Source organism: Papio anubis, chromosome 2 (genome assembly GCF_008728515.1).
Source record: "Papio anubis isolate 15944 chromosome 2, Panubis1.0, whole genome shotgun sequence".
NCBI classification, from domain to species: domain Eukaryota; kingdom Metazoa; phylum Chordata; class Mammalia; order Primates; family Cercopithecidae; genus Papio; species Papio anubis.
Genome location: NC_044977.1, coordinates 7,526,240 through 7,538,400, shown reverse-complemented (window position 1 = coordinate 7,538,400; position 12,161 = coordinate 7,526,240). Strand labels below are relative to the sequence as shown.

General features: G+C 35.5%; 1 protein-coding gene across 6 annotated transcripts in view; it reads left to right on the top strand.

Annotated features, from left to right (window-relative positions):
- LOC110742498 overlaps positions 1-12,161 on the top strand; it is a 136,122-nt gene that overhangs the window by 77,611 nt on the left and 46,350 nt on the right. For 2 of the 6 annotated variants that reach the window (XR_002520220.2, XR_004182004.1), the window contains exon 2: positions 6,095-6,184. The exons of the other annotated variants lie outside the window; for them this stretch is intronic. The gene's annotated coding sequence lies outside the window, so the exon portion shown is untranslated. The remainder of the gene's footprint in view (positions 1-6,094; positions 6,185-12,161) is intronic. 6 annotated transcript variants of the gene reach the window in all.

The window sequence follows — 12,161 nt, the reverse complement described above, 5'->3', positions numbered from 1 at the left end:
TGTATATAAATTAATATCATAATTCATTTCATATCTCTAACAAAATCTGGAAATATTTCCTAATGGAATATTCCCTAATAGATGAGTGAAATGTTAATCAAAATAATTTATAATGGTGACACCACTACTGTAGCATGCTAGACGGTGCACATTTCAAAAAAGAAAAAGGCTTACATAGGACTTAATATTATATATAAATCAAGAAATATATGTGGTAATTCCATATAAGCAGCAGGATTAAGATGCATACCTGATGTCCAATACCGTGTGAGAAGCAGCACTGGAATTCATGCATTCGAGATACCTTTTTACCCTCACTGTTTAAACACAGATGTTTTCAAGGACAAAAAATGTATAAGGAGAATCCCCAAAAATTCTGCCTTCCACCTCATTACGTGGGAATCAATCAAGATATTGTGTCTTCTTCTAGTAATTATTAATCTTATTGCATGCATTAGAGTGGCAGAAATATAACTTGATAGAATTCAACACTTTATTAAAACTTTTATTTTGAGCTGCCATTCCTTTGAGCTGGTGCAAAACCTAAACTTGAACCTCACTTGTGATTTCATACCATACCCAGGATAATAACAAGGATACACGAAATTCATGTAATGTGAAAGTTTGGGGGAAAAGGAGTTTCTTACTCTCAGATAATCTTTGAAACTTTACAATGCCTTAAATCATTGTAAAACTTTGGGTTTGGTGACTGGCTCCCCAGAGTTCCTTCTACCTATGGTAATCATGCATCCATTTCTTAGTAGATTCTTCTGGTATATTGCTGCCACTAGGTGTTTTGTATCAGAAGTTGGGTGGTCATTCCATCTCTACAGGGAGCCATAAACTCTCTGTTCTCATTAGGTTTCTCTAATTGAAGAGACTCTTATTCTAACCTGGATGAGGTGTAATATATCCCATTCTAAACTCTATTCTCATCGAGATCCTCCAACTCAGAGATTTCAGCTCCCATAGTTGTTACAGATAAGTAGTAATTTTAGTACTATAATAGTTAACTTATAGCCATTAACTAATGTATTGAAATGACTTTTTAAAATAAATATAATTTTAAATAATTAAGATACATTCTCTTTCAAATATACAGCCAACAGCTGAGTGCAATTTTGAAAAATTTCTTAAATGTATTTCCCTCATATTATATTCTCTCTTGCTGAAGCTAGAAGTTGAGGAACTGTATTTTCCATACTCTCTTGCCTATAAGTCACTTTATTTTGTTCTACCAATGAAATGAATTCATGTGAGATCTGGAAGGTGGGAAAGAGAAGAAATAAAATTATTCTTCAAGCAACAGAAATGGATGAGCTTGGGAGATTAAATTTCTGCAATAGTTTCCAAGCAGTCCCTTCCGAATCACTTGTCTGAATATGGTGGGATACTCTAAAAATTGGTAGTGATATCCTGTAATTTCTAACATGAATGAGAATAACCTCCTGATTCTCTGAAACCTAGGAGTCAGTGGCATGCCTGTCTGATTGCTTCTTCAGCCCATTCAACAACATTGAAGTTCCAAATTTCTGTACTAAATCCTATACTAATTAAATGTAGATTTCTAGAGTGGTTTCTATGTTTCTTATGGAAATCTAAATGAGATAAATTTGTGCCTTGTACTGTGTTAGAGTTCATCCTCAAAAAGAATTAATAGTCCATTTGTGGAGACTAATTATTTTCACATGAACTACAGAAAAAATATTATATAAAATAATAATTCTGAAAAAATAATGATGTAAATTTCTCAAATTATGCTGAAGTCATTAGAGAATTTGGGAGTAAGTTACAGTTGACATTTCAAATAGTATCTAATAGAGATGATCTCTATAGGAAGTCATCATTAGGGAAACATTCCTGAGAAATTTAGAGACTTAAATATGGAATTAGACTCTACGGATAAGAGGACATTTGACAGAGTAGAAGTAGCTTCCACCTGTGAACAACGTAAAGTGAACTATCAAAAACTAGCTTAATATAATATAAATTTCACTCTGGAGTTCAGTGGAATATATAACTGGACACGTAAAATGATGCCACATTTTGAAAGACCATACAAACCTCATAAAGTAATTTAGATTTAACTTATCACTTTAAATTTTTGAAATGCCATTTCTATATTGTGGTATAGTCCCATCATCATAAAAGACTCCTCCAATAATTATACTAAATCATTCATTTATAAAAATCATACTTTATTAATTTATGTGATTGGTTATTCATCTCTGATATTTTTATCTTCTGCCATTTGGTGGACCACCTTTTCCTCAATCATTTTTTTTCATGTTATCTACTATTAAGGATTGTTATGATGCTTTTTTTTTAAGTATTTTTTTCAAGTACCCAGATGAGGATCACAAATTCGACCTGTATTAATACCTACCATTATTGACTCCAACTAAAGTATCAAAAAAACAGACACACTTGTACCAACACAATTTCCCTTCTTAGGGTGCAGCTTTTAGCAAAAACTCCTCCTTTTCAAACAGTATTGATTTGTGTGTTGGAAGACAGTTTGGTTTTCATCCAAAGGTTTTTTTTACAGTGTTTATTTATTTCTTCAAGTACAGCAGACTAACGGATGTAACAGCAGGGCTTCCAACCAGGATTATCAACTCTTGCTTCCCATTGACTCCGATTTCTCTCTCAGCTCTCTGTACTTCATGGGAAATGACCACTCAGGTCGTGTGTTTATGTGTCTGGTAACAGTTGGAAGCCTTTCTCTTTTTTAGTGGCCTCTTCCCATTGACATCTCACCACTGATTTTTCCACCCCTCATTCTCTGCTCTAACTCTTAGGTAGCAGTTGGTATAAATTGGCTAAGAATGTATTTGCTGAGTGACCATGAGGAAAGCTATCACTTGGCTTACTTATTTTTCATTACTAATATTTCGCCATTAATGATTAGGCAAGACAATGCTTGATGAGACTAACAAGACCTGAACTTTTTATGCTTTCCAATATAAAGTAATCACCATTTTATACCTGTCATTATGGAAGGCTTTTTCAATAAAAGCAGTTTTCTATTTTTAAATTTTTAAAATTAGACTAATGATTCTCAGTCTCTTTTCATTTCAGATTTCCCTTCTTCTCTTCCTCTCTACTCCTTTTTTCCTTCCTCCTTCCCGTCCCCTCCTCTCCCCTTCCCCGTCTTTCCTTTCCTTCTTGTCTTCCTTCCTTCTTGTCTTCCTTCCTTCCGTCCTTTTTTCCCTTTTCTAATTTTGTATATTATAGTTACATAATTTTAGCTATCCTTATCTCAGCAAAGCGTCTTGGTAATTTCATAGTTGTTTTTGGCATAAACAAAGGAAAGGTTTTCTTTGTTTGGTCATAAATAATATGCCAGGGTGGTGTGTCAACATTATAAAGATGAGGAGTAAATGTGAATTTTAAAAATCTTCCCTGGGTAAACATATTATTGCTTTCTATAACCAAACCTCCTACATTTAAGTTTCAAGTCTAAGGCCATATGAATGACACTCCATTTTAGTGCCGTAAAAAGAGAAAATCTACAAACTTAAGCAGCATATTTTAAACTAATATATTCTCTAATTGAGCATAATTATCTTTCTCGGGGTGACTGTTATTAGAAAAGTTTGTTTGATGTTTGTTTTCCTATTTATCTCATTCCCTTCTCAAGCCACCTAGTTGTGTGAATTATTGTTTAAAATATTTTATTTGTTTAGTGTTTTACTCATTATAGTGGTCAAATAGAAAAAAAATTATAGTTAACCTGTAAGAATATTATTTAAAAAGACAAAAAGTTTTATTTTCTTTTATTTTACTTTAAGTTCTGAGATACATGTGCAGAACGTGCAGGTTTGTTACATAGGTATACCTATCAACCCATCATCTAGGTTTTAAGTCCCACATGCATTAGGTGTTTGTCCTAATGCCCTCCCTCCCCCTGCACCCCACCCCCCGACAGGCCCCGGTGTGTGATGTTCCCCTCCCTGTGTCCATGTGTTCTCATTATTCAACTCCCACCTATGAGTGAGAACATGCAATGTTTGGTTTCGTGTTCCCGTGTTAGTTTGCTGAGAATGATGGTTTCCAGCTTCATACATGTCCCTACAAAGGACATGAACTCATTCTTTTTTTATGGCTGCATTGTATTCCATGGTGTATATGTGCCACATTTTCTGTATCCAGTCTGTCATTGATGGACATTTGTGTTGGTTCCAAGTCTTTGCTATTGTAAATAGTGCCGCAATAAACATACGTGTGCATGTGTCTTTATAGCAGCATGATTTATAATCCTTTGGGTATATACCCAGTAATGGGATTGCTGGGTCAAATGGTATTTCAGATTCTAGATCCTTGAGGAATCGCCACAATGGTTGAACTAATTTACACTCCCACCAACAGTGTAAAAGCATTCCTATTTCTCCACAGCCTTGCCAGCATCTGTTGAAAAACCTAGTTTTAATATGACGGGAATATATTGAAAGTATGCTAAGGTAGTAGAACTACATAAAAATATAATTTTAAAAGTGTTTATATGTAAGTACAATATGAGCAGCCAATCTTTCTTTTTCTAAAAAAACGAAACAAAACATACTTTGTTGAGATAGTATGTGCTGAATGAAAATTTTTTTAGTAAGAGTTGGAAGATAAATATATATATATAAAATATACATATTTAGTGTTCACTTAAAACTTTCTGAGCTAAATTATCATTTTTTATTTTTTAAATGACGTCTATGTAAATTCTTTGAAGTGAAAACTTGTTTAAAATTTGTTTTCTTTGTTGTTGTTGTTGTTTTTTGAGATGGACTCTTGCTCTGTCACCCAGGCTGGAGTTCAGTGGCATGACCTTGGCTCACTGCAACCTCTGCCTATGGGGTTCAAGCCATTCTCTTATCTCAGCCTCCCAAGTAGCTGGGATTACAGGCATATGCCTGTAATATTTAATATAAATATAAATATTTAATAATATTTAAAAATTTTGTATTTTTAGTAGAGGTGGGGTTTCATAATGTTGGTCAGGCTGATCTCGAACTCCTGATCTCATGTGATCTGCCCATTGCCACTTAAAGAATTGTATCCAAAAGCATTCAAGTAGCATGCTTTTTTCAGTGCTTTCTCCTAACACTGTCTTGTAACAGTAGAACTAATAAAATCTTTCTTAGTTTTCTCTCCCATAATTTCTATTTATGAACTGCCTTCTCTCAGCCTATTCAGCCTTACTCTTTGTCAGCTTAATATCCAAGGGAGGTGCTGTTTCCAGTGTCTGTGTCTATTCTTCCCCTTGGTGAAAGCTCTCTTCTACTTGAAGCCCACTAACCTGGCTTTGCTGGTGCTTTTTCACGACTCACTCTTTTCAGTTATTAAGAACTGTTGTCTGAAGCTTTTTTTGTTGTCGATGTTGTTAAATTTGGTTGTTGACGATGATAATTTGAAGTTCTTATAGTTTTAAAGTTATAATATTCAGTATAAAGCAAATGTTTTTGCTCATTCTAAAGTCTCTGACTATAAATATCAATTTTGTAGCTCTTTATACATCCCACATTTATCAAACATATGTAAAACAACTTGATAAATATACATGCATTTTAATAGCTTTTGAATTATGATTGGCATATTTCACTTAAGTTGTATGCAGCTTCCTAAGATTTTAACGAAAATGCAAATTGTTCATGACATAGTTTTTCAAAACCAGGACTGATTTTTTTAAACACAACATTTTAAATTGGTCTAATATTAAATAATATATTTGAAAAAGAAGAAAATTAATTTCTTCCAAGGTAAAAATATTATAATGCACTTATAGAATTTATTAAGCAAAAAACTTATCTGTTTTATGTATGTTAAAAACACTAATGAAGAGTTCATCATAAAAGTAATTGTTGAAACATTGACGTTTAATATGTGAGTTTGGTGATACCATCATTCTACATGTAATAATTTAAAAATATTTTGTCCATTTATTTAAGAATATTGACTATGATAGCTAAGATTTAGTATTTAATTAGGGTCGGAAGTTGTTTTAAATGTTTTTATATATTTCCAAAACTTATAAAATTTTATGAGATGAAAAATATGTATTTATCTTACAGATGAGGAAATTGTGATTTATTTTCTCATCTAGGTTCACCTTGAAAGAAATATGGACTCTTAACTGTTACATTACACTGATCCTTTACTTTAATTAAACAGAAAATAGGATACTCCAAGTCAGGTAAGGTTCAAAGCTAGATAGAGTGCTAGAAGTAATCTTCTGTTAATTAAAGCACACACTTAATGGATGTGGTAAGTATTCTAAGTAGTACTGAGCAGCAATCACTGCACTCTTATATACCAACTGTTGATAATGTTTTGCACAGTTTCCTATAATGGCTAAAAAATAAATCATAAAGCATGTCTAGAGTCAAAACAAGCATTGGCAGAAGGGAAGCAGAACAAGATGGCTGAAGAGAACTCCCTAGCAGTTGCCTCCCCAGACACCGAATTGAACAACTATCCACACAACCAAGTACCTTCATAAGAGCCAAAAATCAGATGAGCAATCACAGTACCTGATTTTAACATTATTTCAAGGAAAGGGTCAGTGAAGAGGGTAGAAAAGATGGTCATTCATTGCCTCCACCACTTCTTCCCATCCACCCCAGCGGCATGCGGAGAGAGAATATGTGTGCTTGGGGGAAGGACAGCGAGGTGACTGTAGGGCTTTCCGTTGGAACTCAGTGCTGCCTGTCATAGGGGAACACAATTAGGGCATAATTCTTTCAGTTGTTCACGGAAGGAGCATTTTAACTAGCCCTGGCTAGACAGAAATCCTCCAACCCAACAGTAGGTACCTAAATTCTGGCTAGCTCCACCACCGGCAACTAAAGGACCCTAGGGCTCTGAATAAATGTGCAAGAAACTTAGGCCACAAGAACTGCAGTCCTTGGGCAAGACCTAGTGCTCTGCGGGGCTCAGACCCAGTAGAGTGCGTACAGCTCAGGAAGACACTGCTTGGGCAAGCAAGGGAGTGCTAGAGTCACCCGTCCCCCACCCCAGGCAGTGCAGCTCTGAGAAACTTCCGCTTGTGGAAAGAAGAAGGAAGAGTAAAGAGGACTTTGTCTTGCCACCTGGGTACCAGCTCAGCCACAGTAAAAGAAAGCGTCAGATCGCCAATACCGCTGATTCCAGGCCCTAGCTCCTGGGCATTTCTAGACCTACTTTGGGCCAGAAAGGAACCAACTGAGCTTGGTAGAGAAGAACCCAGTCCCGACATGATTGACCACCTACTGACAAAAAGGCCCGTGGGCCTTGAATAAACGTCAGTAGTAGCCAGGCTGTAGTTACCGTGAGCCTTGGGCCAGACCCAGTACTGCGCTGGCTTCAGGTGTGACCCAGCACAGTCCAGATGTGGTGGCCATGGGGGTGCTTGCGCCATCTCTCCTCCAACTCCAGGCAACCCAGCCCAGAGAGAGAGGCCTCATTTGTTTTTGGAAATGAGGGAAGAGAGAGAGAAACTCTGTCTGGTAATTCAGGGAATCCTGTGTCTTACTCAAACCCACCAAGGCAGTGGGAATCTGCAAGAGTTGTCGCATCACTGGGATTGGGGCATCCCCTATTGTAGAGATGTCTGCAGGACCAAAGACTTAGATCACAACACTCAAATTTCTTCGAATATGGTAGAATGTCTTCTCAAGAAGGACAGGTACAAATAGGCCAAGACTGCAAAGATTAGAATACATACTTAACTCTTCAATGCCCAGACATCAACAAACATCCACAAACACCAAGAACATACCAGAAATCATGACCTCACCCAGCGAACTAAATAAGGCACCAGTAATCAGTCGCACAGTGACAGAGATTTGTGACCTTTCAGACAGATAATTAAAAATAACTGTTTTGAGAAAACTCTACAAGCTTCAATAAAACACGGAGAAGGAATTCAGAATTCTAGTAGAGAAATTTAGCAAAGAGACTGAAATAATAATTTAAAAAATCAAGCAGATATTCTAGAGCTGAAACATTCAATTGACAAACTGAAAAATGCATCAGAGTCTCTCAATAGCATAACTGATCAAGCAGAAGAAAGAATTGGTGAACTTGAAGACAGGCTATTTGAAAATATCCAGTAGAAGAGAAGAAAGGAAAAAGATTACAAAGAAGAAACATGCTTCTAAGATACAGAAAATAGCCTTGAGGGGGCAAATCTAACACTTACTGACCTTAAAGAGGAGGTAGAGAAACTGGTGTAGAAAGTTTATTCAAAGAAATAATAACAAAGAATTTCTCTACTCTAGAGAAAGAATATTCAGTACAAGAAGATCATAAAATACAAAGCAGATTTAACCCAAACAAGACTAGCTCAGGGAATTTAATAATCAAACCCCCAAAGGTCAAGGATAAAGAAAGGATCTTCAAAGCAGCAAGAGAAAAGGAATAAATAACATATAAAGGAGCTCTAATACATCTGGCAGCAGACTTTTCACTGGAAACCTTACAGACCAGGAGAGAGTGGCATGACATATTTAACGTGCTGAAGTAAAAATAATAAAACATTATAAAAAATACAGCATTTCTAAGATAAATAATTCTTTTGGCTTATTTCTGATTTTTGAAAGTGCATCGCTGGGGTTCAGTTAATTAGCATGTGTTTATTTTGTTTTAAACGCAAGGCCTCAGGAAGGAAGTAGACATCAAACCTTGTCAATGTAAATTTCCTTGTTTGAAAGCTATTCATCTTTCATGAGGGTTTGCAGACACTGAATTCTTCTGGGACTAAACAAGTGGGAACAATGGAAGAAATGTTAGACACTGGAAGAGAGACTAGCTGAAGTCTCTGAGTACACTAGGTCACTCTACCTAGTGTACTATTTTGGTTGGACTTGACCCTGTGCAAGAGCAAATCATGGAAATGAGATTACTTCTTTACATTTGTCCTTCTTAGAATATAACCACCATATATATAGTCTCAACATTTGCTGCCTGTATGTTAGCAAAGATTTTTTTTAATTTTCTGAATATTGTCCTCAATATGGTAGAACAGACTTGTTCAAAGCAAAGTTTTGATGAAATGTTTTCTCAGGAAAATCTGTTTCTGCTGCTAAGAAACTGCCACCTACAACCATCTGTGGTTTTCCATTTCTTGCCAAACTTTTCTGTTGTCTTTATGTAGATACTGTCTTTGTCTCTTTTGTGGTATCCAAACATGGCAAGCACTTCTATCAGTTGCATTCCTTTGCTAAAAGTGTTTTACTCTCCTGCTAAATATTATAGTCTATGTTCATACACATATGCACGCATATTACATACTTTAATATATTGAACACAAAATCATTTTAGCCAACATATTTAAATATTTAATAGAAACACACCACTGTCTTGAAGACTCTTATCCACAATTGGCAGTAGTGTTTTATATAAGAATTATTAATTATAAAATAAAAAGCATGAAAAGATAGAAAAACTTTAGAGTAGGTCCACATAGAGTTTTTTCTTTCTTTTTTCTTTTTGAGTTGGGGTTTCACTCTGTCAGCCAGGTTGGAGTACAGTGGTGTGATCAGAACACACAATAACCTCAAACTTCTGAGCTCTAGCTATCCTCTTGCCTCAGCCTCTCTAGTGACTAGGACCATAAGCATGTACCACCATGCCTGACTAACATGTTTTATTTTATTTATTTTATTTTGTGGAGACAAGGTCTCACTATGTTATCCAGGATCATCTGAAACTCTTGCCCTAAGCAATCCTCCTGCTTTGGCCTTACAAAGTAGATATAGTTCTAATGGAATAAAATACATGACATGGCAAATAAGAAATACTGGAAATAATAATTATTCACAAGTTTCCAGAATTGAAGAAAGACATGAGTTGTTTAGTAAAAACAACAGAAAAAAATGGTGATTTCCAAGTAGATAAATTATTTACTTATTTACAGATTTCTACTTTTTATTTACTTATTTACAGATTTCTACTTTTGGCTATTACAGGGTACTTCATATCAAAAAAATATTTTACTTAGAACACCTTAAAAGTTAGATAACAATGATGATTTGCCAAAAAAAAAAAAAATTCCTCTGTGAGTTATTGGAAAACAATCAAGTTAGACAGAACTTGAGAAGCTGATTTATAAAGAACACTTAGTTAATTTTAGCTTCTGCTGAATTTTTTAAACGTTTCTCTGATTAGTAGTGTAAGCCACAATGACTAAATAGAAAATAGCAGTCTAGAATTTTGGGCAATTACAATGGCCTGGAGAAAGATTAATTGAAGTTTATAACTACCACAATATAGAGGGATTTGAGATCCAAGATCTTATAAAAAATAGTAAAAGACGTGAAGCCACAAATTCAGGGATGTCAATATTATCTAGCTGGAATAAATACAAAGAAAATTAGTCATAGGCAAATCATAGTAATGAATTGATACTTAAAGACAGAGGGAAAATCTTAAAATCACCTACAGAGTTTATTTTATTGTGTAGGATATATAAAACTCAAAATAGTAATATTCTTACTATAATAATAAGAAAAATATGGATAATTTAAATTATGTATATTTTTATTGAGCCCACCAAGGATGCAAGGCAACCAAGTAGTCTGAAATCTAAGGAATGTCAGGTCTCTCTGCAGGAGACAGGACCCAAGCAATTATTTACCTGTGGCGTAGCATAGAAAAAAAAGTGTTCCATAAAAGTGGGCACAAAGACACCAGCTAAAATTGTTATCATTTGCTAAAGGTTAGTTGTGGGCTAGCATAAGCATACAGAAGCCCTTGGAACCATAGGCATAAAGTTATCCATCTTCTCTGTAAACCTCTACAAGTGATCACACAAAGGACTGGATACAGACTGCGGAGGATTTACTACATGATACGTTCATAAAGAATGAATCAACGTCTGGAGCCTCACACAGACCCTTTTCCATTGAGTCAGCAGGAGAAATGGAGAAATGATGTTACTGCCGGGCAAAAAAAGGTAGAGCAATTATAGCCGGGAGAAGGATAAAGGAAAATAAACCTCTACTCATTAAGGTATGGTAAGAGAAAACGTGGGAGTGGAAACTTTATACCAGTATCATTACAAGTCTCCTGCCACTGAGGGGAAATCAGAAAATGCTTTCCTTTATAAGGCCTACCAAAGATACAAACTGGATTTTACCTGCCATGGGGGAAAGAGGCAAGATCACTGAGAATGTCCCTGTCTTAAGATCAGATTAGAAGATTGGACCAGGAGTACAGAGAACTGTCCCTGCTCCTCATCAATAGCCTAGAACGTGCCAAGTAACTGCAAAACCAGGTCAACGATAGAGGAGGAATAAGGGTGTATAGTGCAATTATCTCTGTGACATAGGCACAACAACCTTATACTGAGTAAAAGCAATCATCATACTCAGACCTTTAACCTGGCTCAGTGATGTCTCTGATGTTGACATTACTGATTTTACCAACATGGGATGGAACATGACTGTGATTAATCCAGTAAACTAAATGCCGTAACAGAAAAGGTAAGGAAGATAAATTGCCAGAATTTAAGAATTTAACACAAGAAATATAAACTATAAGAAAGACTCAAATGGAATTGCTAGGAAAATAAATAAAGCAGGGGAATAAAAATAATGCCTTAGAAAAGCTCATCAGTAGACTTAATTGTCTTTTATAGAACACTACACAATTGTAGTCAAACTCTTTAAAATATTATCAAGAGATTTATTCTGAGCTAAATATGAATGACCATGGCCCATGACACAGCCCTCAGGAGATCCTGAGAACATGTTCCTGAGGTGGTTAGAGCACAGCTTGGTATTATACAACTTTGGGAGACATGAGACATCAATCAAATGCACTTAGATGTACATTGGTTTGCCTCAGAAAGGCAGGGCAACTCGAAGTGGAGTTTCCAGGCTATAGGTAAATTTTAAAATTTTCTGGTTAACAATTGGTTGGGTTTGTCTAAGGACATAGGATCAATAGAAAAGATATGTTTGGGTTAAGATAAAGGATTGTGGAGACCAAAGTTTTATTGTTCAGAGGAAGCTTTTAGCAAGCAGGCTACAGAGAGAAGAGGTTGTAAAATGTTTTCTTATTGTACTTAAAAGGGTGCCTGACTCTTAGCTAATCTTCTCCTGGATCTGGAAAGAAAGAAAAACATAAAAAGGGAAAGGGGTTTCTCTACAGAATGCAGATTTTTTTTTCTAATAAGAGACAAGGAAATA